We start from the raw sequence: 25,779 nt of genomic DNA, 5'->3' as shown, positions 1-25,779 counted from the left end.
ACGTTTCACCAGCCAGCGCTGGTCAATTGCTGTTTGTGTGTGAGAAATCGGTTGGAAACTTTCCTCATGTTAGCACGTTGTAGGTGTCCCCACCGGCACCAACCTCGTGTGAATGCTCTGAAGAGCTAATCATTTGACATTTCACAGCATCTTCTTCCTGTCGGTTAAATTTCGCGTCTGCAGCACGTCATCATCGTGGTGTAGCAATTTTAATGGCCAGTAGTGTACATTTCATGAAAAAAAATTTGGGGTCGGGTTGGCAGGGAGCGCGCACTGATAGCCGAAGGTCTCACAGCATATGGTCGCGGTAACCAGGAAATCTATGTTTATGGTGTAACATAAATTTTCATATGTCGGTATTGGTAACCAGGTTAATCCCTAATATAGGAGATGTCATGGAATTCGTAGTCAGGGAATTAATTTTGGAAGTAAAATAATTGTGGTAGGGAACACTACATTGATGTCACGAGTCAGAAAGTCCACAGTCGGAAAGAACACGGTCGGGAAGTGCACGGCCGGAAAGTGCACGGTCGGAAGGTCCACGGTTGGAAAGTCCACGACACCGTGGCAGGCACACGTAAAAATGGTCACAATAGACACGGTGTCGGGGACCCCTGCTTTAAAACAAAGCCAGTCGCCGGCAAGGTGTTCCGCCGGTGGCCGAGACACGCGCCACCCCGTGAATGGGGGGCGGAGGAGCGAGCGGGGCGAGGGTAGGTTGCGCGCGCGCTGCCGCCGCCGCTGACGTCACGGCGCTATTGATTGCCGGCGGCGGCGCGCCGCCCCACTTGTTGTGTGCTCAGCTGCTGGCCGGCGCCCGCCGCCGCCGCCCGCTCCACGACCGCTCCGCACCGTGAGTACACACCGCGCACGCCGCGCGCAGCACGCAACCCGCAGCACGCTCGCCGCTCGCGCTGCGCTGCTTTCTCCCGTCACCACGCGGCAGCTCGCCCTCGTGAATCTCTGCACGGCGCGTGGAGCACGCAGCGGTCGTGCGGCCGGGATCGTCGGTCCCCTCCTCCCTCCCCCCTCGCTCACCCCAAACATCCCACGGGGTAAGCTCGCGCAAGGTGCGACTGCTGTCCGGCGGTGCCGGCCGAGCGTTTCCTTTCTCCGCCAGCGGCCACAAATATCGATCTCTCGCGCGTTGCCACCTCGTTTCCCGCCACCGTTTACTCGGCAACAGCTCCGCTCTCACCAAAGCTTACCGCGAAAGGAACGGCTTTATCCGTTGCCTCCGTTGGTCGCGCGCCGTTTTGAGGCGCCGCAGCGAAAGATTTACTGCGCTGTGACTTCACTATGTGATAGCGTCTTTTAATGTGTTCTGGGCTTGCCTTAGCATACACAAAATCCTAAAATCATTACAAAGAGCACCTTGCTTTAACCTATGGTGTAGAAAGCCAAATTAAAATGAATGAGTCTTTAGAAAACAATAAAAGCCATTCACTGTCTTCTTAGTGTTTTCGAAGTTACAGCTTCACCATGGGGGCTTCTATTGTTATGTATGGACATTCACTGCGATATCAACACACGGAAAACGCGTATCTGTGCGTGATGTTGTGCTTTCTCAATTAGATTTATGAAACTGTGATGGAATATAGACCCAGTTAAAGAAGAATATCTGTAAATGTATTATTTTATTCTAAACTGTTTTTCCAGGAAGTGTTGTAAATATTTCAAAATAAAATTCTGTTTCAGTTGCACAGTTATTTTTATTTAATTTGTCGTCTTCAGAAAACTAAAAAACTGCGGATATACATTTGTGTAAAGTATAAGAAGTGTGTTACAGGAACTTACTTAGTACTGGCTTAGCAGATGTCAACATCTTCCTCAGAGAAGCGTAATGCCATGACATGCCCAAAACTGTACATATTGTATGTGATCATTGTAAACACAGATCGATAGAATGATAATTTATATTTATATTAAAAATGAAGGAATTCCTCCAGCTGTATTTAAGGTGTCAATTTTATTTTGGCAACTAGTTTCAACGTTGTAACAACGTCATCTTCTGGCCCTATAAAATTTACTATACATACAACAACCAATCTGACATCAGTAATCTATGAGTTATTATGTAAACAAATAAATTATAAACATATTACATAATGAACGAATTCAATAAATTTAATTACATTTTGGCCATTTTCCTTAAATGCACATTCTGTAAATTAACAATTTATGTGGTACCAAAAAGTACAAATGAAATTATATATACATGATCGTTTTTATTTCCGATCAATGTCAAGCATTAAATGAAATGGGAGTATATATAAAAAACTTAGGTGACAAGCCGTTACGCTTACGGATAATAAACAGTGCTAAAGAGAGTATGCATTGCTAATCAGACATATGTAGGGTAAGATCCATTATTAAAGAATAGTAAAGGGAGGTAAATGTAGAAACAGATTTATGTTTGCATAACAATGCATTGTCATCATACTAAAGTGACAGAGAAGCAAGTTACTGAAACAACGTGAATCATAACGTCGCAAAACGAATAATAAGAAACCGGAAAACGAGTATGGAACCTAGTTAACGAAACGTATTCTGTGGTGTAAAATACATACTAATCAATCTAAAACCTATTCATTTAAATAAAAAATGTAAGTTAACATGCCGCTAGTTTCAACGTCTTTGTCTCATCGACGGCAGCAATCTTGGTCAAAAGTAGTGTAATTCTAGTATGTTTACACGATCAATAGAACGATCAAGTTCATAGCAACACTCCAAAAGAAGTAACTAGGTATTGACAGTCGAAACAATTCGTCACACCTGTAAAATATTTGCCGTTTCTCTAATAAACACTTACCAGAACTAAGACACACAGTAAAGTATACAGCGTATAACATTCTAATTGTAAATGTGATCTAGTCAAAGGTTGATTATGTTAATTACACTCAATGACATGCTTAACCACTGCTTATTAGGACGGCGGAAAGTCTAACAACCAATATCACCATTACACCATGGGTACTCATTCGTTTTGCTTATCCATATACATCAGTTCTTGTATAAAATTAATAGTTAAATATAAGCTATCCACTGATTACGAGAACAAGCATGAGAGTGGGAAGTTTATTTTAGTATTTATAGTAAAGGGATCACATGTATTACATGACAAGCTGTTATGCCAGCAGTAAGGAACATAATAAAAAGACATAAAAAGTGTGATTAATGTAGCTAAGGGAGTTATATATAATACGTTTGAAAAAATTACCACATAGTTCTAATATCTAAAAGGAACAGGATAATTTTCACATTTTATAAGATATGTCATACAATCAAAATAGCGTCCGGTTTTCAATCTAAACTGATCATACAGCAAATCTTTTGAGTTTCAATTGGAAATGTTTATATACTTCAAATTCCTTTAAAAATTTTCGTTTCGTTGCCCTTGTCCACCACGTGCAATATTTCCAGCTTAAGCAAGGATGAGGAAGAGTCTGTTTCTCGATTTTGAGATATACTGCAAATGTTGACTTACATGAATTCTCACCGTCTTTGTAGAGCAAGTACTCACGAGAGCGGGCTTTAAATGCCCTCGCTGTCTGCCCTGTATAAAAACCTGGATGTATATTAAATTGTATTTTATGTACTCCAGATCTGAGAAATATGTCTGCTGGAGGTTTCTCGTTATGTGTAAAAAGCAACTTGGTCATATTATAGGCGGTAAAAGACACAGTTCTGTATTACATATGACATCCTTATACACTTCAGTTATACTTTTCATACATGATTTTATATATATTCCATGCTGCTGACACAACAGCTTGACAAGTACATAGATGTGATTCATTTACTGTAAATTATCAATCTGTCAATCTATGTTTACGATAATCATGTATAATATGTACAGTGTTGGACATATCACGGCATTATGATTTTGTGAAGAAGATATTGGTATCCACTAAACCAAAACGAAGAAAGTTTCTGTAACGCACTTCTTACGCTATACATAAATGTGTGACCAAGGTCTAATAACTTATAATATCCGTAATTTTTAGGCTTCTGAAGCTGACAAATTAATTTGTTGAAACTGGTAAAGCGAAATAAAAATATCTGCGCAACTGACATCTGAATTTTATTCTGAAATGTAAATTTATGTTAAAACTTACAGAATGCCTTATACGATATCTGTGAATTCAGAGGTTCCATACACAAATATATGACTTCATAGGCGTATTATAAGCTTCAACAAAATTCTACTTGCTTTCTCCTGCAGTTTTGTAATTGTTCCACAACATTTTTCGAAATTTTAATTAAAAATGCGCAGATACAAGTTTCACAAGGAAGGCCCAGGCCCTTACGTAACAACAGAAACATTATTATGAAACACTTACTTCGAAACCTACACTGAAATAGTAAAAAGTACTACAAAGACTATACATGGATATTATCATGTTTCCCATTTCTTTCACTTCTTCAGTTTACCGAGAGTAACCACTACGACAACCAGTAAATGGAGAAAAATTTGCTTCTCTATAGTTTCAATAAAGTGAATCATGTGAAGTTGGTAAAACATTGAACTAACTTGTCTGAGTTACGTAAATAACTATGTTTTGCATTGATGTGGACCTTCATCTCGAAAGTTGGGAATATTTTTGTTGCCAATACGCCAGCTTTAGTCAATTTTTTACTAGTTCAACTCCTTTTGGAGTTACATATGTGTTCTCCCATTTTCTTGGGCGTTACATCTGCTTCAGTTTTCGTGGACACGAAATGTTCGTCTCCTGCGTTGGTGGAAATATCTCACTTAAATAATGTAACATTTTTATTCTTGCACTGTTTTTACAGCGTAGTACAGCCATAAATATTTTAAATGATTGACAGCGTAAGTGCAAATGTAAAAGTTTTCGACGATGCGTGTCCAACTAAATTGAAGCGCATGTAACGCCCAAAAAAATGTCTGTGCAGTCCTCCATATCAAGGTTGTAGCTTCGAAATGCATTGTTCCAAAACATTAAAACAAAATATCGTAACTGAATGTGTATATTATTAACAAAAATTTTCCTAACCTGTAAGTTACTCTTACGGTCTGCTGCTGTCGCAGTGCACTTAATAATCTATATTTCCTTCTATAATAAATATCTTTAGAACACATAAAAGCAATCAAAATTCATTGATAATGTCCTCATACTTTACTTATGCGACATGTTTCTAGACATAAAAGCCCACATCAACCACTCATATTAGTATAAAACCATTTGAAATGAGTGTGTGATTTTTTTTTCTCATAGGCGTTTAAGGTTGAATGTACTGCGGAACGCTGTATTCATTAGTCTTGCTGTGCTGCCTTTTTACATCACATTAGCTAATTTTATTTCGGTGATCACAACAGGGAATATCGTGTCACCGTGAACAAGATTCCAGAGAGTGACAGACAACAGACAGTCTCCTACAGTGACGAAAATAGGGCTACGCAACACGTTATCGCCACTTTCCGCAGCATGCACCGCTTACTTTAAATGTTTTTATATGGTCGTGATTGCATGATGATCAGAGATTGATACCTCCAAATATAAAGTATAAATTAAAGTCCGGGATGATGTCAACAATTCTGACTGTTACGTAGTATTGGAAATTTGTTTATGAATCTGAACAGACAGTCTACCTCAAAAAGAAACAACCAATATGACAATAAATCCTATATTGATTTCCGGAAATAAGTACGAATGAAGATATGAGCAGACACGTAACCCAAGAAATCCAAGCACCTGGTTATGTTCGTGGGATACTATAATGATTTCAAACAGAGAGGCCAATTTTCATAACTCTGAAAATCATTGGCTACAAAATTAATATAATCGTACAAATTAAATTAAGTGAAACCCAATTACGGTAACGTCAAGGTAGGAATAGTAAGGTGAACAAATTAACTCTAAGCACGCTCTTTCCCTAATCATAGTTACATACCTAGCAGAATTTCATTCATAAATAATAATCTCCTGGCTTGATATACGGCTATAAATGTTATGGACAGTTCTTCTTCATTTGCAATGACTCAAGATACGGATCTCGTGATGTGTGACACATACGTAAGGCTGCGAATCTAAGAGTATTTTACGAACTAGAGTTACCCGTAGCAGCTCAAGAATCTGTAATTGGTTCCAAAAGAAATGATATTTGCAACTTATAAATTTTCAGGTCCTTATTTCAATTAAAATTTGTCACGGTTAAATGCAGTCTGCATTTACCTCTACAGAAGTACGAGTATCTCTTTACATTCACTTGCTTGAAAAACTCGTTTAGCAGCCGTATTCCATGCTCTGACGCTTTTCAGACATTGGGCGGTTTATAATTTCGACTGTTCATTTAGTACATTTTTGATCTAAAAATGTATATTTCACTGTTAATATTCTAAGACGAAATCAGAAAGGAAACCTATTCGATAGCAGTTTTTCTGTAGGATCTCAAGGAGCTAATCTCCGCAGACAATATTTTAAGGACGAAATACTGAACGAAGCAGTGACACTTGTTGATATGAGAGTCTCAACAGATGAACTTTTCACCCAATGAGCTTAATGGCTTTTCAACAGCATCCTCCGCACGGAAGTTCTGACGGCATACGACAGCTTGTAGTTGTGAATACAATTGGACATTTATTAATGGAATATTCCGAACCATGTAAATCAGGTGTCGCACATATTCCCACTATTGAAATGCATGTCAGGTAATAAGAATATATGGCTTCTGGTTTAAACGCACTTTCGCGACTGCGTACCTTCTGTCAACAACACATTAAATAACCTTCTAATTTAAAACTTGCTAGGATGTACCAAGGGCAACTATACCTTTGTACTACGTACTTATATCAGCTTTATGATGATACAGAGGACATTCTTGAGTATGTAGGTTGCAATAACTTACTGGCAAATGATCGGGTACAAATTTCAGCACAAACGCGAGCCGCATCTCATACGTAAGAGCCGTCGAATAGGAAAGCGCACGAAATGCATAAAAATTATTTGTAGTGCAAACATTTACACTTTTTTCCTATATTTGTTTTGTAAATAAAACCGGCTTTTCTTGTTGCAATTTAATTTATTTTTCCCAGATGAGTTTCGTCTTTTTCTTATTCTAATTTCCTAAATAGTCGCCATCGTTTTCCGGTATGAAACGGGCTTTTTAAAACTCAGTGTATAGATTTGCGCCTCGTGTGACGTCAGAGAGTCGCCACATGTGACGTCAAGGGAGCCCAAACGTTAGCTACATTAGCCTCAAAAATTTGATAAGGAATTCATTTCTTTTGGTGATGATCACTGCGTGCAAGAATAACGCTAAAATAGCGACGTTCCTAAAGTGTTCCCACGCAGAGTTGCAGATTTTGTGGTATGAGTGGCTGGCAACTGTGGACGTACAGTAGCGTGAGTGAAGTAAATGATGACTCCCAGCCTTCTGTGTTATCGCTTCCGAAGGATGTGCCTGACGGTGCACTTCATACATTACTGATGTTTTTAAGCTACAAATAGTCCTTTTTTCCAAAAATCCATTTGCTACGATTTTGTTTTTAACTGTCTCAAACATACACAGTAAGGGCGTGTTTTAAAAATCACCCTAGCAAAATTGCGGAGTGGACATAGTGAAGCGTGCACGAATATGTCCTTCCCGGACTATACATGAAAGCCGAATACAGTTCCATAATGCTACAGTTAATGAAGAAAGAACCTCATAAAATCGCCGCTGAGAATGCTTCAAAAATAAAAAGAGAGAAACGTGTAAGCCACACAGACTTTCATTTAATAGTAGAGGCAGACTTTATATACAAAGATGGTAGAAATAAAGAAGTTAGAGGGTAAAGGACCGAAGATGTCCATTTCAAATGGGTTTTTGCTTTGAACAAGTGGTATGACACCACTGAATATTTTGCTCGTCAAAGGCCACATTAACATGAGAAACTCATCATTCATCACCAGTAGCAATGTGATAAAAATTCATTTCGATTCGAATGAAACGTGTTAACGCCGCTTTTTCCGCGTGTCGCTATCGCATACGAGTAAGAAATTTTTGAACTCATCTTGTCCATACTTCAGACAGTTCAGTTTCTCAGTTACACTTAGCTCTATTACTGCCTGGTATACCTCTAAACTTACGGTACCAAGTTCTGTAATTGTGAAGGAACAATTATTCAATACAGTTTTATTCAGATCATTGACTGTTTCTTCTCTCTAACCAATACGCCTGCCATTCATAATCTCATTGTGCACAACGTATTGCTTCCCCTTACTGCGTGGTATCATACACTTTCTATTCCTTTGCCCTGCACTGAACATCAACAAATCTTATGGTCGATGAATTTCAGACCGTCTGTCCCCTTCTTTAAAGTCAAAAACGGAACTACTGACCTACATTGGGACTGTTTATTTTCGGAGTCATTTTCAACTAACCGTCAAACAAAGAGAAATCAGCTGCCCGGCTGTTTATCACAAGGTCTAGTCACATTAATATGACTACATGTCAAAAGCCTGAATAGCTACATTTCGCAGCGTGGACATGCAGGAAGAGATTAGAGATTTAGTAAAGTTCCGGAAGCTACCGACAGAGATACAGAGCCATAGCGACTCCAGTGTCATAGTCAACTGCGCTACAATTCACTGTTGAGCAACCAAGTTTCGAACAGCCCGACCATGGTGATCTCGTGGATTCCCGACTGGGTTTTAATCCGAGGAGTCTGGCGACCAGGTGAGTATGGTAAACTCATCCTCGTGCTCCCCGAACAATGTAATACACTGCGAGCTATTTGACACGTTGCATTGTACTGCTGGTAGATGCCAAGGTGCCGAGGAAAAGCAAACTGCATGTAGAGGTGGACACGGTCCTGAAGGATAGATACATACATGTGTTGATCCGCTGTGCATACCAGAATGCCTGGGTCACCAAGAGAATGCCACGAAATCATTCCCCAGACAATAACACCCCTTCTCCGGCCTGAACCCTCCCGACGATTGTTGCAAGGACGTTCACACCAATAGCCAGCTGTCCGATGGAGCATACAACGGGATTCGTCGCCGGTGAACAGCAGTCAGCATGGTTGCATGAACCAGACACCTGCTGCGGATGCCCATACTCAGAATCGTTGGCTGAACGATCGTTCAGGAGCCACTGTTGGTAGCCCCATGGTTCGTCTGGGCCCTCACTTGCTCAACGCTTGCACGTCTATTCGCCCATACGCATCTCTGCAGCTGTCGTTCACCTCTGTCATCTATGTTCAAATGTGTGGTAATATCCTATGGGACCAAACTGCTGAGATCATCCGTCCCTAGTCTTAAACACTACTTAAACTAACTTATGCTAAGAACAACACACATCCATGCCCGAGGGAGGACTCGAACCTCCAGCGGGAGGGGCCTCGCGATCCGTGACATGGCGACCAAGACCGCTCGGCCACTCCGCGCGACCTGTCATCTATGGCGCGTTATGCACCACAACTGCCTCGACGCCGGATTTTGCCACACACTGTATGCTTTAATCACGGCGGCACGCGAACAGTTTATATATTTAGCCATTTCGGAAATGCTTCCACCTTTAGGCGAAAATCCGATGATTATGTCCTTTTGGTAGTCAGAAAAATGGCTCCGTTTCCGCGCTACGAGAACGACTACACCGACTCGCTTTATCACTGTTATTGTTGAGTATGAATGTACAGTCGTGGACAAAACGAGCGAGACCCCTCGCCTTTTCGTTATGCTGATCCGCACAGCTTTAAAGTCTGCTACACAGCGTAACAGGCAAGGCGGCGAAATGCTACCGACACACTACGCCAGTTCGCTCAGCTGATGTGCTGGAGAAACTCGCGCTTCGAAGGCGCCACAGCATCGTCTGCAACCACTTCGTGGGAAACGAAATACCTCAGGTATAAGCCATTGTGTTGTATTGGCATATCTGTGACTATGACTTGGATCTGAAGTGTGGTTATGGATAGTACGTATGCTGAGATTGCGAATCAAACACATTAATAAAGACAAGGGTAAATGAATTAGGCGTCATTCCTCTTCCGTAACATCAAATATATTGTAGTTATTCTTTCTTAAATGGACTGCGCAGAAAATCATTCACCAGAAGTGAATAACTTTTTAGTAACACCAGATGATATTAACAGCTTGCCGGCGCGGGTTAACCGTGCGCTCAACGGCGTCATATCACGGACCGCGCGGCTCCTTGCGCCGTCAGGTCGAATCCTTCCCCGGTCATGGATGTGTGTTGGGTTAGGTAGGTTGAAGTAGTTCTAAGTCTAGGGGACTCATGACCTAAGGAGATTGTTGGCACAGTTCTTAGAGCCATTTATTGACCCTTCGCGTAAATTTTCTTTATATAAACGGCCGTATCTTTAGATTGCGTTGACATTGCTCACTTCTTTAAACCACCAAGGGACCGTATACCGCACGAAGTGCGATACATTTCCGCTTATTATGTCCACCCGTACTCGAGGTAAACGGGTTTTAAGGATTAGGTAGACAAATAGACGGTCAAGAAAGTGAGACTAATAAGGTTCCATTTTTACCGATTTACGTGACGAAATCCTAACAACGAAAATAGCTACCACAGTTACTGAAGATGAGGGCCGCATAGTAATTTCCGGTACTCTTTATTCGAAATGTTCCAGTTACAGTCGATACATCAGCACATTAATCGTAGCTACGCTTTCGATCCCAAACACGTTTACAGGAATGCAAATAAAATCCATTTGCCTATGCACGTGCTAATTCAGATACCACTATTAATCCCACCGCGTTTTAGATGTGCGAGCATTCCCGTTGCTAGCTACCTTAAGGAACACTTCGGCTAATGAACGTTTTCTGGCTGTGACACGTCTAATGGAGCATTCTAAATATCGTAGAATACGTTTGGCAACTACGTCGCCGTTTATTTCCTGGGGTGGTGCAGAATTATCTTACTAAATTTACTCGCTAATAACAGTTTTTTGTTATTTCGATAAACATCCCGAATGATTGTCACATAAGCCGTGACATAAAGGTAGACAATACATGTTTTTGAGTTCAGAAAGCTCTATGCAACAGAAACCGCAGATCATTTTGCCATTTTCATTGCGAAATGGCCGGCTTATTCATGTCTGGGGTAATAATAGAGGGCTGTTTGCCTGGGTTGTCTGCTGGCGTAGTGAAAGGTTTTTGCTACTGCAAGGGAGGTCTGGTTTGTTTTCGGTTCTAATCTCGATGGAGGCAGATAGACTATCAGTAAAGGAATTTTAAGAAATTCTCGCGTCCCCAATATGTTTTATCGATACCTTTAATCTGTACCGGCGACCTGTGGATGTCGATATGAAACTCTTGTAGAATTTCATACTTGTTACTACCTATGTTTTTCCGCTTCTGTCAGTAATTGTATTGACTTAATTGTGGCCCTGAATGATTTTTAACTGAATTTCGTTATGAATCTTCACGCATTGCTAAATTTGCGCACTTTCATGGAACGTCAGCAACGGTAATCCAGTATGACTGGTCTGAACGTTGACACAGACCATTTCGCGACCGAATGCGCATAATATTTTGCTAATTTGTAACGATCTTGGTTACTTTGTCTTACTAAAACAGTTATGTTATCTCGATAAGCTGAAATTCATTTTTATTAGTACAGTTCGTACTAATTAGCGTTTCTTCTTTCATTTATATCTTATATTTAGGTGTTGTGGTTAACACACTAATCAGTATTAATATAGTCTTACACTTGATTGAAAACAGTCTGACAAATTTCGGATAGTTTTTCAATTTCACGCCTGTGTATAGTATGTTGGTAGCACTTCGTCGCCTTGCCTGTTATGCTGTGTAGCAGAATTTAAAGGTGTGCATATCAGCATAACAAAAAGGCGAGGGGTCTCGCTCGTTTTGTCCACGACTGTACCATAACATTAATCGATTACACAACAGGTTGTCTTTTTTCGCCTCGAAATGATGAAGTGCGATTTTCTCGCAGTTCTTTCACGAAACCTGACTGATCAGAGTTTGACACAGCAGTAACAGCAAGCTCTGCCTTCCCGTCAGTTACGAATTAAAGGTATCTCCTCTGCACATTTATTTAAATAAACTTCCTTGTTTTGCAACTTCCTGTTTTGTATGATTTCTTGAATTTGCTTAACTACGTCGAAGAAGCATTGCCTCTCATGACTACCTCCACATGGTTCATTTCTCAAGAAAACTTCTTTAAAGAACTGTTGTTCGTGTTATTATATAAGTTTAGGGATTCATGTTGTTTATTAATTGGGGGGGGGGGGGTAACGGGAATTTGTGGTCACACCTGTACAGTAAATCTTTCGGATAGCAGTTTTGCGAGTTTCATTTTGGGGCGTATTTATTACTTCGTGTAAGTCTTTTTTCACTTATGCTGTTCACAGTCAGACATTTTTTACTCTACTTAACAATAAGCTTTAAACACAATGAATACATTGTTAACACTTCCGCTACCGCAAAAGGAGCTAGTAATTATTATTGATATTAACTGAGTTGCAAATATGAGCGAACAATAACTACGGACAATTGTTTCATAGAAACTATCAACGAAAACTGAAATTCGCTTTCCAAATTACGCCGAGTCCCGTTACCTGTTTACCGAACGCCGACAATCTAGGATTGCGTTGCTATGTTGTGCATGCGCTGTCGGCTACAGCTTCGATAGGAGTGTACAATCCTCAAGTCTAGTGGTGAGCTACGAATTTGGCAGTTTTCAACTTTTTTCTAATACTGCTTTGCATCTTAACAGTAAAAATTTGACGGGGTCTTTCTTTCGATGTATTTTTCCTGTACAAAAAAAAATTTCAGGGCATGTTTCGACATGTCGGATTGGACCATTCCCTTGCAGCTTTGACAGGTACGAGTACGCCATTGCATGCTACTTCAGCCATTGCATGCTACTTCAGCCATTGCATGCTACTTCAGCTGTAGTCCAGAATTCATGATCGTAGTGGCTGAAGAGTGTTGGTATGGCAGCCTCTCTCTGCAGCCCATGATCAGATGTTTTCAATGGATGAGATATTTGGAGAACACGCTGGTCAATGTGACAGTTGAACACTATATGTTGATGTAGTTCAGAAGAACACGGGCGACATGCGGTCTTGCATCGTCTTGTTGAAAGTGAATATCTCATATAGACCTCGCAGATATGGCACAGTCACCCGTCTTAACACGTCAGAAATGTTGCCCAGACTATAGGTTATGTGAACCAGAAGTGACGGTGATGATGATGATGATGTTTGGTTTGTGGGGCGCTCAACAGCGCGGTTATCAGCGCCCGTACAATTGCCCAACCTTTGCTCAGTCCAATTTCGCCACTTTCCTGGATGATGATGAAATGATGAGGACAACACAAACACCCAGTCATCTCGAGGCAGGTGAAAATCCCTGACCCCGCCGGGAATCGAACCCGGGACCCCGTGCTCGGGAAGCGAGAACGCTACCGCGAGACCACAAGCGGCGGACCAGAAGTGACGGTGTTGTGTACCTAATGGCACCCCACAAAATCACGCCCAACATTATTAGGAATGCAATGTGACAAAGTGCATTCTCCTTGGAGCTTCCACACTCCGTTACGATCGTTGTGACGCTGTAACTAGAGTGAGGTCTACTCCGTTGTCCAGTGTCACTGTCGATGGGCGCACTATTGTCACTGTGTATCCGTTTGGTGTCGCGTCAAGGGAAACGGGGACAATAGTCGCTGCACAGATAGGCCGTGGAGATCAGACGTTGTTCCACTGTACAGGGTGACCCAAAAGTCTGTTAACATTTCAAAATTCAATGCTTTACGGAATAATGGAGGTAGAAAGGTAAAAATTGTCTCACACGCTTGAAATAACACGGGGTCTGTTGAAACCATAAAGCGCTCCAAATGATCAATAGATGGCGCTTTATATAATACAAAAGCAGTAATTAGCGTAAGAATTGTTCTTTGACAAAGACCATGTTCCTTATAACAAATGCTCAACAAGTCGGCCGTCATTCACCAACTATACCTTTGATCAAGGCACAGTGTTGTGAACTGCAGTGTGCAGCATATCAGTATGTATGGTGAGAAACTGCCGTTCGAATGTTGCTTTTATCATTCCTAATGATGTCGGATGATCGCGGTAGATTTGTGATTTCGGGTAACCCCGCAACCAGTAATCACACGGACTGCGATCTGACGATCTGGGAGGTCAAGGATGACGGAAGTGTCGGCTCAGCACACGATCCTCACCAAAAGACGTATTTCACATGTGTAGCAGCATGGTATGGAGCGCCATCCTGCATAAAAGTTGTACCTTACCGCAGGTGTTTATCAGCCATGCTAGGGATGATACGATTCTGTAATATATTGGCGGACCTCGCACACGCCACGCTGTCAGTTCTAAAACCAGCACCCCGCATTTCTTCGAAGAAAAGGGGTCTGATAACGTCTGATGTGGTAAATCCACACAACACCGTGACTTTCTCGTTATGCAACGAGGTTTGCACAACTGTTCTATAGTTTTAGGTAGCCAAAACTCTGCAGTTGTACGCGTTGACAGATCCTCGAAGTGTGAAATGGACTTCGTCGGTCTACAACACGTTAGATCACGAATGTCATCTTCCCTCATTTCTTGAAGTGTCCACGCCGAAAATACTCTGCTTGTCACAAAATCGTTGGCTAACAGTTGATGGAGACGCTTGATTTTGTTCGGATACCATTGGGGAGCACGCCTTAGAGCTCTCTAAACAGTAGCGCGTGGAATGCCGGTGCGACGTGCGACTTCACGAGCGCTGACTTCACCACGTGGAGATGAGCGCGCTGAAGTCCCCATTTCTCCCTCAACTGTCTGAACGCAATGGCCTCGTGTCTGGTCGCCCACTGTGGAGCCTATCATCTAAGTAACCCGTGACTTCGAATTTCGTGATAACTTTCATCATAGCGGCACTTATCACAGGACCTTTACCCGTTCGAGTACGCTTCTTATGGCAATAGCATCGTAAATCTGCAGTAGCGGATTCTCTGTTCTGCTAGTAAGGCTTCACTAACAGTGCTCTTTCTGATAAAGTCAACATGTCGTGACTGCTGGTGCATCCGGTCCCCTCTCTCACTACAACTCATTTTATACACGATTCTCATGCAGCGTCACTGACGTGACGTTGTCCAGCGCCATGTGTTGAAAGGTTTTGGCACTCGTTCTTCGTTTCCACAAAACCGCATGTAATTTCAGGCATACGTGTCAAGTTTTGCCTCTCTATTTTACTTCTCTACCAACATGAATAAGTGTATTTTCAAAGCCGGCCGGAGTGGCCGTGAGATTCTAGGCGCTACAAAAAAATGGCTCTGAGCACTATGAGACTTAACATCTCAGGTCATCAGTCCCCTAGAACTTGGAACTAGTTAAACCTAACTAACCTAAGGACATCACATACATCCATGCCCGAGGCAGGATTCGAACCTGCAACCGTAGCGGTCTCGCCGTTCCAAACTGCAGCGCCTAGAACCGCACGGCCACTTCGGCCGTCTAGGGGCTATAGTCTGGAGCCGAGCGTCCGCTACGGTCGCAGGTTCGAATCCTTCCTCGGGCATGGATGTGTGTGATGTCCTTAGGTTAGTTAAGTTTAATTAGTTCTAATTTCTAGGCGACTGATGACCTCAGAAGTTAAGTCCCATAGTGCTCAGAGCCATTTTTGAACCAAGCACTGTGCACTGAGAATGTTACTTCGTCAGGCACAAAAATTACTCCTACCTATCTTGTGTGGGTGAAATGAAATCTAGTCAATTGTATATCTGAACATGTAGTACACTTTGGGCTTGTTTGACGTTTCTTGCATGCCTCCCTAGCGGTGTTGCAATTGTAATCGCCAGTATTTGAGCGTGGTAAAGCGTAAGCACACAGTGTTGCAACAGACAGTAATTTCTCTCACCACTTAGCACCGCCAGCAATAGCTCTCATCAGTTAACACGTACCTCCGAAACACTTCGCGTTTAAATAGCCCGACGGCAACCCTCGTGAGAAAGCAATTAAAGGCAACAATACCCGAACACAGCTGTGCCTGACAAGTCTCTAAATCACAACTTCTTTCCCGTTATGCTGCATCGCGGTTTTCCGCAGTCTCAACCGCCCGTAACTCATCGCGCTCTATCAGTTTCAGGTGGCAACAGCTATCAGACGCACGCCGCGTGCTGAGTGGCGCATATTTCAACGCGGGTGGGGTAAATAACAGTGAAATGCACAGCAACTGCTGCTGTTCAATTACGTGTGAAATTTCACGTTATTTACCTCAGGAGCACGCTACAATTCATGTGTGTGCCGCAACACCACATGTGCGCTCGGAAAGTGTGGACATTCTTTGCACAGGAAGAGAAAAAAATTTGACGATTTTGAGCTGATGGCTGACGCAGAACAACCACTAGGTTATTCAGAACTGAAATCGTATTTTTCAGGACTGTTTGATTTTGAAGCGTTCTTTTTTTTTTTTTTTTTTTTTTTTTTTTTAGTAGGACATTTATCAAATTATAATTAACTCCCATCGCAGAGTCATTCTCTGACAGTATCTTCCACAGTATTAAAATTGAAACCAAATTTAGTCTGTTTAGAGTATTTATAGTGATTTGTAATCAAGCAGATGCTTAAATTATTTTATCATCTGTTCATTAATGTTTTCATCAATAAGAAGTAGTGCCTAATGAAGCTCACGAATATTGTGTTACACAAGATTTCTTACTCTTGTCGTGACAGTAAAGAAGAAAGAGGTCAATGTTACATCAACTTTGTGAAATCTGTGGACTGTGAAACAACAGGATTATATGTTGTTTGAAATTCAATATTAAATATTGTTGGTGTTATTTAAAATTATTCACGCCGAAGATAATTTTGCATGCAAGTAGTGCATGATATTTTCAACTTTTCGATATGAAAACGCCTGATATTTCATATTTTGCAGTCAAACCCCTGTGTATAACATTCCATAGATCTTCAGATTTGATGACCTCATTTTTATGACTTTCTTTTCAAATTCGTCCCAAACGATTTTAATGAGATTTAAATAAGGTGATAGTCTTGGCCAAAACATAATCTTCAGTTCCCCACATTTCTCTTTTTGCCCATTGCAAAATTTAGAAGCATGTTTGGAATCATTGTCCTGCTTCTTAGTGAGTCCACGACCAATAAGTCTCTTACCAGATGTAACTTAATTGTTGATCACTATCCTGCAATATCCTTCCTTCTTAAATGTTCCATTAGTTCTCTCTAGGTCACCGACTTTATCACCCGCAAAACAACCCCATACCATGAACGACCCTCCACCACGCTCCACTTTTGGCGTATACACAGACTGTTCATACTTTCACCACGAAGTCGACAAACAACCGGTCGTCATGGCTTCCAAACACTTCAAACTTAGATTCTTACGTGAATAGCACTTCGACCATTGCAGCACCCACCAGTTCCTATGTAACCATACCCATTTCGACTTTTTTATCTTACTTTATTTGAGTAATAATGGTTTTTGGCAGCTGTACAGCCCTTTAAACCTTGTTCACGAAGACGGCGTTGTACTGTTGAGTCACAGATTGTAGCTCCTCGCACACTACCGTATTTATTTCCTCGTGGATTTCAGGCGCAGTACAAATCAACTAGCCCGCATCTCGTGGTCGTGCGGTAGCGTTCTCGCTTCCCACGCCCGGGTTCCCGGGTTCGATTCCCGGCGGGGTCAGGGATTTTCTCTGCCTCGTGATGGCTGGGTGTTGAGTGCTGTCCTTAGGTTAGTTAGGTTTAAGTAGTTCTAAGTTCTAGGGGACTTATGACCACAGCAGTTGAGTCCCATAGTGCTGAGAGCCATTTGAACCATTTTGAACAAATCAACTGGCGTTTACTCTGTAGACATATGAACTGGTCTTTATTATACGAAGTTACTCGGGATCTTACAGAATGCGAAACACTTACAATTGCACCAGTTTGCTTTATCTACTGCAATGCATAAGCCACTCCAGATTAGGCTACGCCAACTTTTGTTGCTATTGCCCTTTTATAATACTCTTCCTGATTCAAATCTACAATTACAATCTCCTGGTTGCGTCCTATACAGAGGTAATTTGGTACGAATCCGGTCAAGTATACAGATAAACTGTCAGAAGCACACAATGTACTACAAACTAAAGCAAACTGATTGCCTCACAGGCAATCGAAGGAATGAGGTCTATTCCATCTTAAGTAACAACCAGTAAAATTCACAACGAGGCGCTTAATCTTTGAATGTTATCAGAACGGCGATATGGTAGAATATTCAAAATGAAATCCCTCTTTTAATCACAAATCTATGGTTGTGGGAGGGGACTAAACACTTTTCACCGGTAATATATATTGTGGATTCGTTCTCTTATTAAGTATAACTAAAAAGAATTTACGTACGCACACCCACAAATAAACCTAAGTTCTGTTCTAGTATTTCTACTTTTAAATGTGGAATCTTCACTGCGTGCATTGTGCCAGATGTCTGTTGAGGTCCATTGTTCCTAATGTCACTTTTCAAGGCTGAATTAATACCTAGGTTTACGCGAACTAGTTAGATAATCATGTGCGTCACATGATGCATATGACGTTCTATCAGAAACACGATCACTATGCCTGTTAAAACAGTACTAGAGGCTGATGCCTTCTCGGGTCTTCCGCCCCTCCTCGCTCTTTTCAGCACAATATATCGACGATGTAATACGTCAGGTGCTCCCTGATGTAATTTGTAATCACTAGGTGATGACGAAGACACGATGATTGTCCGACACACCTCCAAGAACATCATGCAATATGGGTGTTGGCAAAATCTTAAGGCATGTGTGAATACTGTAGGCCACTTGCGTACTCCAGAATGCTTAAGTGAACACTAAGCGACAACCGGGCGAGCCGCATCTACAAACGGCACAGCAAGGAATCATCGCTGGTGCAAACAAAACAAGGTTCTTCAACAGTCGTAACCGAACAGCGGTGTATTTTCCGACTGTTAAATTGGCATAGCGCTAACCCTGTGGATGCTCGAGGTAGTTCTCTGAGTTACTATGCAGGTCTTGCCGCGTGTTTCCGAACGACGGACGTAAAATCGACTATCCCATGTACGAGGGTGGATCAATAAATAAAGTTCCAGACCTGCCTCTGGTTCATTAATATCCTTTGCGATTTAAGTCCCGTATCTAGGTAGAAGAGACGATGAAAGAGTTTAAACACTACCGGCAGATGAATCTAATTTTGCCGTTTAAATTCAAAATACAGTTTCAAGATATACCGTTCACGGGTACATAGTCGATGATTGAAGTACGAACTGTAATTAAGGATTTGCGTTTAAAGAAAACATCTCAAGCTGCATTTCATCATCAACTAGTAAACTTAAAAAAAGAAAAGAAAACAGGTGTGGTTTTGGTGACAGGAATATTATGAAGGCAAAACAGACATGCGAAACCAAGCGTCGTGATGTCTGGGTGTTGTGTGATGTCCTTAGGTTAGTTAGGTTTAAGTAGTTCTAAGTTCTAGGGGACTGATGACCATAGATGTTAAGTCCCATAGTGCTCAGAGCCATTTGAACCATTTTTTGCGAAACCAACGAAGCACGTCCACCTCAAGTGAATAAGTGTGGCCTGCCGAAGTGAAGGACTGACATACTTTACCGTCGCATTTTCAGGCAAAATGGGCACCAACACAAAATCTCCATTTATAGTGTAGACGATATCGTTCCCAATACATTAGACTACCAGAACACGTGTTCACGCTGGGTATCGCAGCAATTCTCAGGAGAGTAACAAGCCATGCGACGGTAGTTCTCTCTACAGTGGTATCGGGTGGAGAGTGTTCCATTCCTACATCGTATTGTCACACAGTACAAAACATGTGTACAGCATATGCGAACTGAGACGAAGAAATCATCGGCATGATAGGAGCACCCTTGTGTCCCATCTCACTCCCGATAAGAAGTTCAAAACAACGTACCTGCTAAGAACGACGCGGCCACTGTTTTTCCGTATATGCAGCAATGCTGCTGGTTGTTATCCTCGCCGATGGAGAGACCGTGAATACTCACAGTTACCGTGCGACGCTGTTTGGGTTTCAGAGGGAGATTCGGAGGAAACGAACGGGGCTACTTTCTGGATGTGCCAGCGCCCGAAAAGCATTCTCCCAAGTTACAAGTGATTTGGTCCGATGTTTCCTACGGACTATACTGGAACACCCCCCATAGCGCCCAGGTCTCACACTAAGCACTTTCATCACTTCGGACCGTTAAACAAGCACCTGACCAGTCGCCATGCACGACATTCAGGTGTTGTTAATCGCTCCTAGACCTGGGACTGGTTTCTTTTACACTGGTTTAGACACATTGGTTTACCGATGGGACAAGTGCTTAGATAATCGTTGTTAATATATGGATAAGCAGTATGTACCAGTTCCTTAGTAACTTAGTGTATGTCTTTGATTTCGTAAACAAACCTTTTCTTGCAGAAGACTTGTTACCTTCCTTCCTGGACCGCGCTCTAATTATCTCTAATTACCACTGATAATGTTCAATCCTTTATGTAATCCACACAATATCCATAGCACTCATAGTATTCGGACTTTTACATGGTTGGTCGGAGGGCAGATAAACAGAAACCACACTTATTCCCGAAATCACATACAATCTTCCAAGTCTAATAACATAGTCGTCTCCGACGGGATGCTAAATCCTCAATCTTCCAAAACACAATGACAGTTCTTCCTACAGTCAGTTGTTTTTAAATTCATTTTTTCCTACTTCAGTTCTGTTTCTTACATTTCCGTTATAAGCACGATGTACTGCTAGTTTTGGTTTAGATAATTCTTGTACTTTCATCTCTCATCGATTTGCTAATTCAAAAATTAATATAGAACTAGGATGCCTGACAAATAGTTTTGTAAATCAGCTTTATACATTCATCTATACCCATATCATACGTGTATAGACAACCACTGTGAACTACGTGATAGGTAATATTTGTTCTACATGCAGTCCCGTTCAAATATAAAACGGACACCATGCTAGCTCACGAAGCATGGAGATGAAACAGTTCCGGATCGAATCAGCACGTTGGGTCAAGGACCCTTTTTCACACAGCCCAGCCTGAGTGCGGTTTATAGAACGTTTCTCACGCTCGTTAAGTCAATTACCGGGATGATACCCAGCTTCCATTAAACGCGACACAGAAACAGTGCAAACAGAACAACACGCAGAAAATTGCTTGCACGATTCGTGGGCATACGGTGCACACGATGTTCCTTCATTAGGTTCACTAATTACTGCAGCGACGGGAAGTACATTCGATTCCATATTAAGAATAAATAATTTCCGTGAACGAAACAGATATTAAACGTATTCCGTGATCATGGGACAACACAAGGGAGAAGAATGTACGAGTATGTAGCTCCACCCTGAACAATTCTTCGTTGTTCTGGTAACAAATAAACGGAGTTAAATCTGAAGCTTATCTAGTTCATGGATCATATAACCGTTCAGGTACGTAGACATAATAGCACACCCCTTATTCACGAATCTCATCTTAGCCGCGTTCACCCGTCGCAGCTTTCTCAAAGCAGTCTTCCTCACAATCTCAGCTGCCATTTACGCTGTACAAGTCCTTAAACTAGTGCATTACCTTTGCTGCCCACTTAGACACCTCTATCAAAGCTATCTATAGGTTACTATAGACTATACTGCGCAGCACGCCTAAGGAGACATTTTTTCGAAACCCCATAACTGTCTTCATCTGTGGCGCAGAAATTTGAAATTTAGCTCAAAGGTCTCTATAACCTTTGTCTGTAATCATGCAAAAGCATGGCGCCTGCGACGTCTTTATTTATTTATTTATTTATTTATTTATTGTTCCGTGGGACCAAATTAAGGAGAAGTCTCCATGGTCATGGAACGAGTCAATACATGGAATTATAACACTATAGTAGAAACAGATAAAATGAAATATAAAAAACATATTCGGGCGACAAGTCTTAAGTTTAAATAAAGAAAATTAACAATGTAGCATTGGAATTTGGTTAATTTTTTAACTCTTCCAGGAGCTCCTCGACAGAATAGAAGGAGTGAGCCATGAGGAAACTCTTCAGTTTAGACTTAAAAGAGTTTGGGCTACTGCTAAGATTTTTGAGTTCTTGTGGTAGCTTATTGAAAATGGATGCAGCAGAATACTGCACTCCTTTCTGCACAAGAGTCAAGGAAGTGCATTCCACATGCAGATTTCATTTCTGCCTAGTATTAACTGAGTGAAAGGTGCTATTTCTTGGGAATAGGCTAATATTGCTAACAACAAACGACATTAAAGAAAATATATACTGTGAGGGCAATGTCAGAATTCCCAGACTATTGAATAGGGGTCGACAAGAGGTTCTCGAACTTACACCACATATAGCTCGAACAGCCCGTTTTTGAGCCAGAAATACCCTTTTTGAATCAGAAGAATTACCTAAAAAAATAATACCATACGACATAAGCGTATGAAAATATGCGAAGTAGACTACTTTTCGTGTTGAACTGTCACTTATTTCAGATACTGTTCTAATGGTAAATAAAGCAGCATTTAGTTTCTGAACAAGATCCTGGACCTGGGCTTTCCACAACAGCTTACTATCTATCCGAACGCCTAAGAACTTGAACTGTTCCGTCCTGCTTATAATATGCCCATTCTGTCTGATCAAAATATCGGTTCTTGTTGAATTGTGAGTTAGAAACTGTAAAAACTGAGTCTTACTGTGATTTAGCATCAAATTATTTTCCACAAACCACGAACTTATTTCATGAACAACATTATTTGATACTGTTTCAATATTACACTCAAGATCCTTCACTGCCAAGCTGGTGTCATCAGCAAACAGAAATATTTTTGAATCATCTGTAATACTAGAAGGCATATCATTTATATAAATAAGAAACAGCAGTGGCCCCAGCACCGAACCTTGGGGTACGCCCCACTTAACAGTGCCCCATAGGGACTGAACATCACTACCACTCTCAATATTGCGGAGAATTACCTTCTGCTTTCTGTTCTTAAAGTAAGAGGCGAACCAATTGTAAGCTACTCCCCTTACTCCATAATGGTCCAACTTCTGCAGTAATATTTTGTGGTCAACACAGTCAAAAGGCTTCGTTATATCAAAGAAAACACCTAGCGTTCGCAACCTTTTATTTAATCCGTCCAAAACCTCACAGAGAAAAGAGAATATAGCATTTTCAGTTGTTAAACCATTTCTAAGACCAAACTGTACATTTGACAGCAAATTATGTGAATTTAAATGCTCCAGTAACCTTGTATATACAACCTTCTCGATAACTTTAGCAAACACCGATGGCATAGAAGTAAGTCTAAAATTGCCAACATTATCCCTGTCTCCCTTTTTATAAAGTGGCTTCACTACCGAGTACTTTCATATCCATGAGAGTTCTTGGTTTTTAGTGATTTAATTATTAACTCAATCTCCCTCTTGTCAGTATCATGGAGGAGCATTTCAGGTAACAGTCTCGGAACACTTTTTTCTAAGAGCGCTATGTGATTCCCTGGTGGGACTAGGTTTCTATTTAGTTCACCTGCTATATTCAGAAAATGATTATTAAATACTGTACATATACGCGACTTATCAGTAACACGGACATTCCCACTACGCACTGATTCTATATCCTCGACCTGTCTCTGCAGACCAGCCATTTCCTTTACGACTGACCATACGGTTTTAATTTTATCGTGAGACTTAGCTATTCTATCTGCGTACCACATACTTTTTGCCTTCCTAATAACATTTTTAAGCACCTTACAGTACTGTTTGTAATGGGCTGCTGCATTTAGATTTTTCCTGTTTCTAACGTTTTGATATAATTGCCACTTTGTTCTACAAGATATTCTTATCCCTCTAGTCAGCCATCCAGGCTGCCTGTTTGTGCTAGTACCCTGTTTTAAACGTTCTAACGAAAAGAAACTTTCAAAGAGCACGAGAAAAGTCTTGAGAAAAGCATTATATTTATCATCTACTATATCAGCGCTATAAACGTCTTGCCACTCTTGTTCCTTGATAAGGTTTACAAAGGTCTCTACAGCAACTGGATCAGCTTTCCTAAATAGTTGATAACTATATTTAAGATGTGTTGCAGCACAAAAATCTTTTAGAGTTAAAATTTGTGCATCATGATCTGAAAGGCCATTCACCTTTTTGCTAACAGAATGCCCTTCTAGTAATGAGGAATAAACAAAAATGTTGTCTATGGTTGTTCTACTGTTACCTTGCACTCTCGTTGGAAAGAATACGGTTTGCATAAGATTATATGAATTAAGGAGGTCTACCAGCATCCTTTTCCTTGCACAATTACTTATACAATTAATGTTGAAGTCACCACATATAACTAACTTTTTGTATTTGCTATAAAGTGAACCAAGAACCTCCTCTAGCTTTAGCAAAACTGTTGTTAAGTCGGAGTCTGGGGATCAATAAATAACAACAGTTAGAAGTTTAGCTCCATTAAATTTAACCACACCTGCACAACATTCAAACACCTTTTCAGTGCAGTACTTTGAAACATCAATTGACTCAAATGGGATGCCGTTTTTCACATACATGGCTACTCCCCCACACCGCAAAGAGCTCCTAGAAAAGCTGCCAGCCAACCTGTATCCTGGTAAAGGAAGCCTCTGAATTATCTCCTTATTTAAGAAGTGTTCAGATATACAGATAATTTCACAGTCAACATCTATAAGCAGTTCACTAACTTTATCTCTAATACCTTGTATATTTTGATGAAATATACTAATTCCCTCATTACTCGGATACCTAAGCTTTGTCAAAAGTGGTTCCTCTGTTAGAGAGACTTCCCTTAAGCAGGAATACCTATCAGCTGACTTCAATCTAAAAAAGGTGCAGCTCTAACACCCACTACAGCAGGAATTTTCCCATGAGTGATCCCACCACCCCCACCTATGCTGTCACCTATAAGCTTCGCCAACCTCCCCTTCCCACACCTGTTGAGGTGCAGGCCATGTCTAGTGAAACCCGTCCTGCTGATAGATTCCACCGACACCACTGAAATGTGACTCACGCTTTCTGTCATCAGCGCACCCCCAAGTCTTCTTCTTCCTCTTCGACTTTGCAGCTGTCCTAGCCACCGTAACTGCTGAGGTGTGCTGCATACTTCCTACATCTACAGTTACTAGAGATTCCTCTCCACTGACAGTTGGTCATACCTATTGCAAACACCAATAGTAAAACTATCTGAAAATCTTCTTGTGCTAGCAGATCTCTTGCCAACAGCCAGCTCCCATTCCCCAACCCCCTTCTCCCTCCATCCTATCTAGCTCCTCCTGTGCGTTTTTCAACTGGACCTGAAGGGCACAGATCTTACGCTCCTGCTCCTCTATTAACTTACTCTTGCTACATAACCTGCAGTTCCAGGAGAAGATCTCACCAGAATGCCCACTGGCTTTCCCACTGCATTCCCCCCAAGTGAAAATACTTCGAACACGTCTCACAACGTAATCCACTACTCACGAACCTACGGCAAAGCCCATACTTCTCACTCATGGTAAAATTTTACACTTATTGAAACAAGTAAACTACTTATCTATGTTCTGCTACTACAATAAGAAGATGTTAAAAACCTGACTATAATAATCAGAGACTTACTCCACAAGGGAAGTAACTACTATTATTAACAGTATTAATCAACAACAAATGAGAATATAACAAAAGACTAATACAGAATGAGAATCAAACATCTAATGACACAGTAACGAAACTGAATACAGTTTCCAAAAGGTTCTTCTGAAATTATTTCACCAGAAAACACCAAGAACACCGGT

General features: G+C 41.2%; 1 protein-coding gene across 1 annotated transcript in view; it reads left to right on the top strand.

The window, feature by feature from the left end:
- Positions 1-824: 824 nt before the first annotated feature.
- LOC126176381 (synaptotagmin-12-like) overlaps positions 825-25,779 on the top strand; it is a 326,752-nt gene continuing 301,797 nt past the window's right edge. Inside the window, exon 1 of the mRNA XM_049923538.1 lies at positions 825-853. The gene's annotated coding sequence lies outside the window, so the exon portion shown is untranslated. The remainder of the gene's footprint in view (positions 854-25,779) is intronic.

This window comes from Schistocerca cancellata, chromosome 3 (assembly GCF_023864275.1).
Source record: "Schistocerca cancellata isolate TAMUIC-IGC-003103 chromosome 3, iqSchCanc2.1, whole genome shotgun sequence".
Taxonomy (NCBI): Eukaryota; Metazoa; Arthropoda; class Insecta; order Orthoptera; family Acrididae; genus Schistocerca; species Schistocerca cancellata.
The sequence above is the reverse complement of the archived record's forward strand: the minus strand, read 5'-3'. Positions and strand labels throughout refer to the sequence as shown.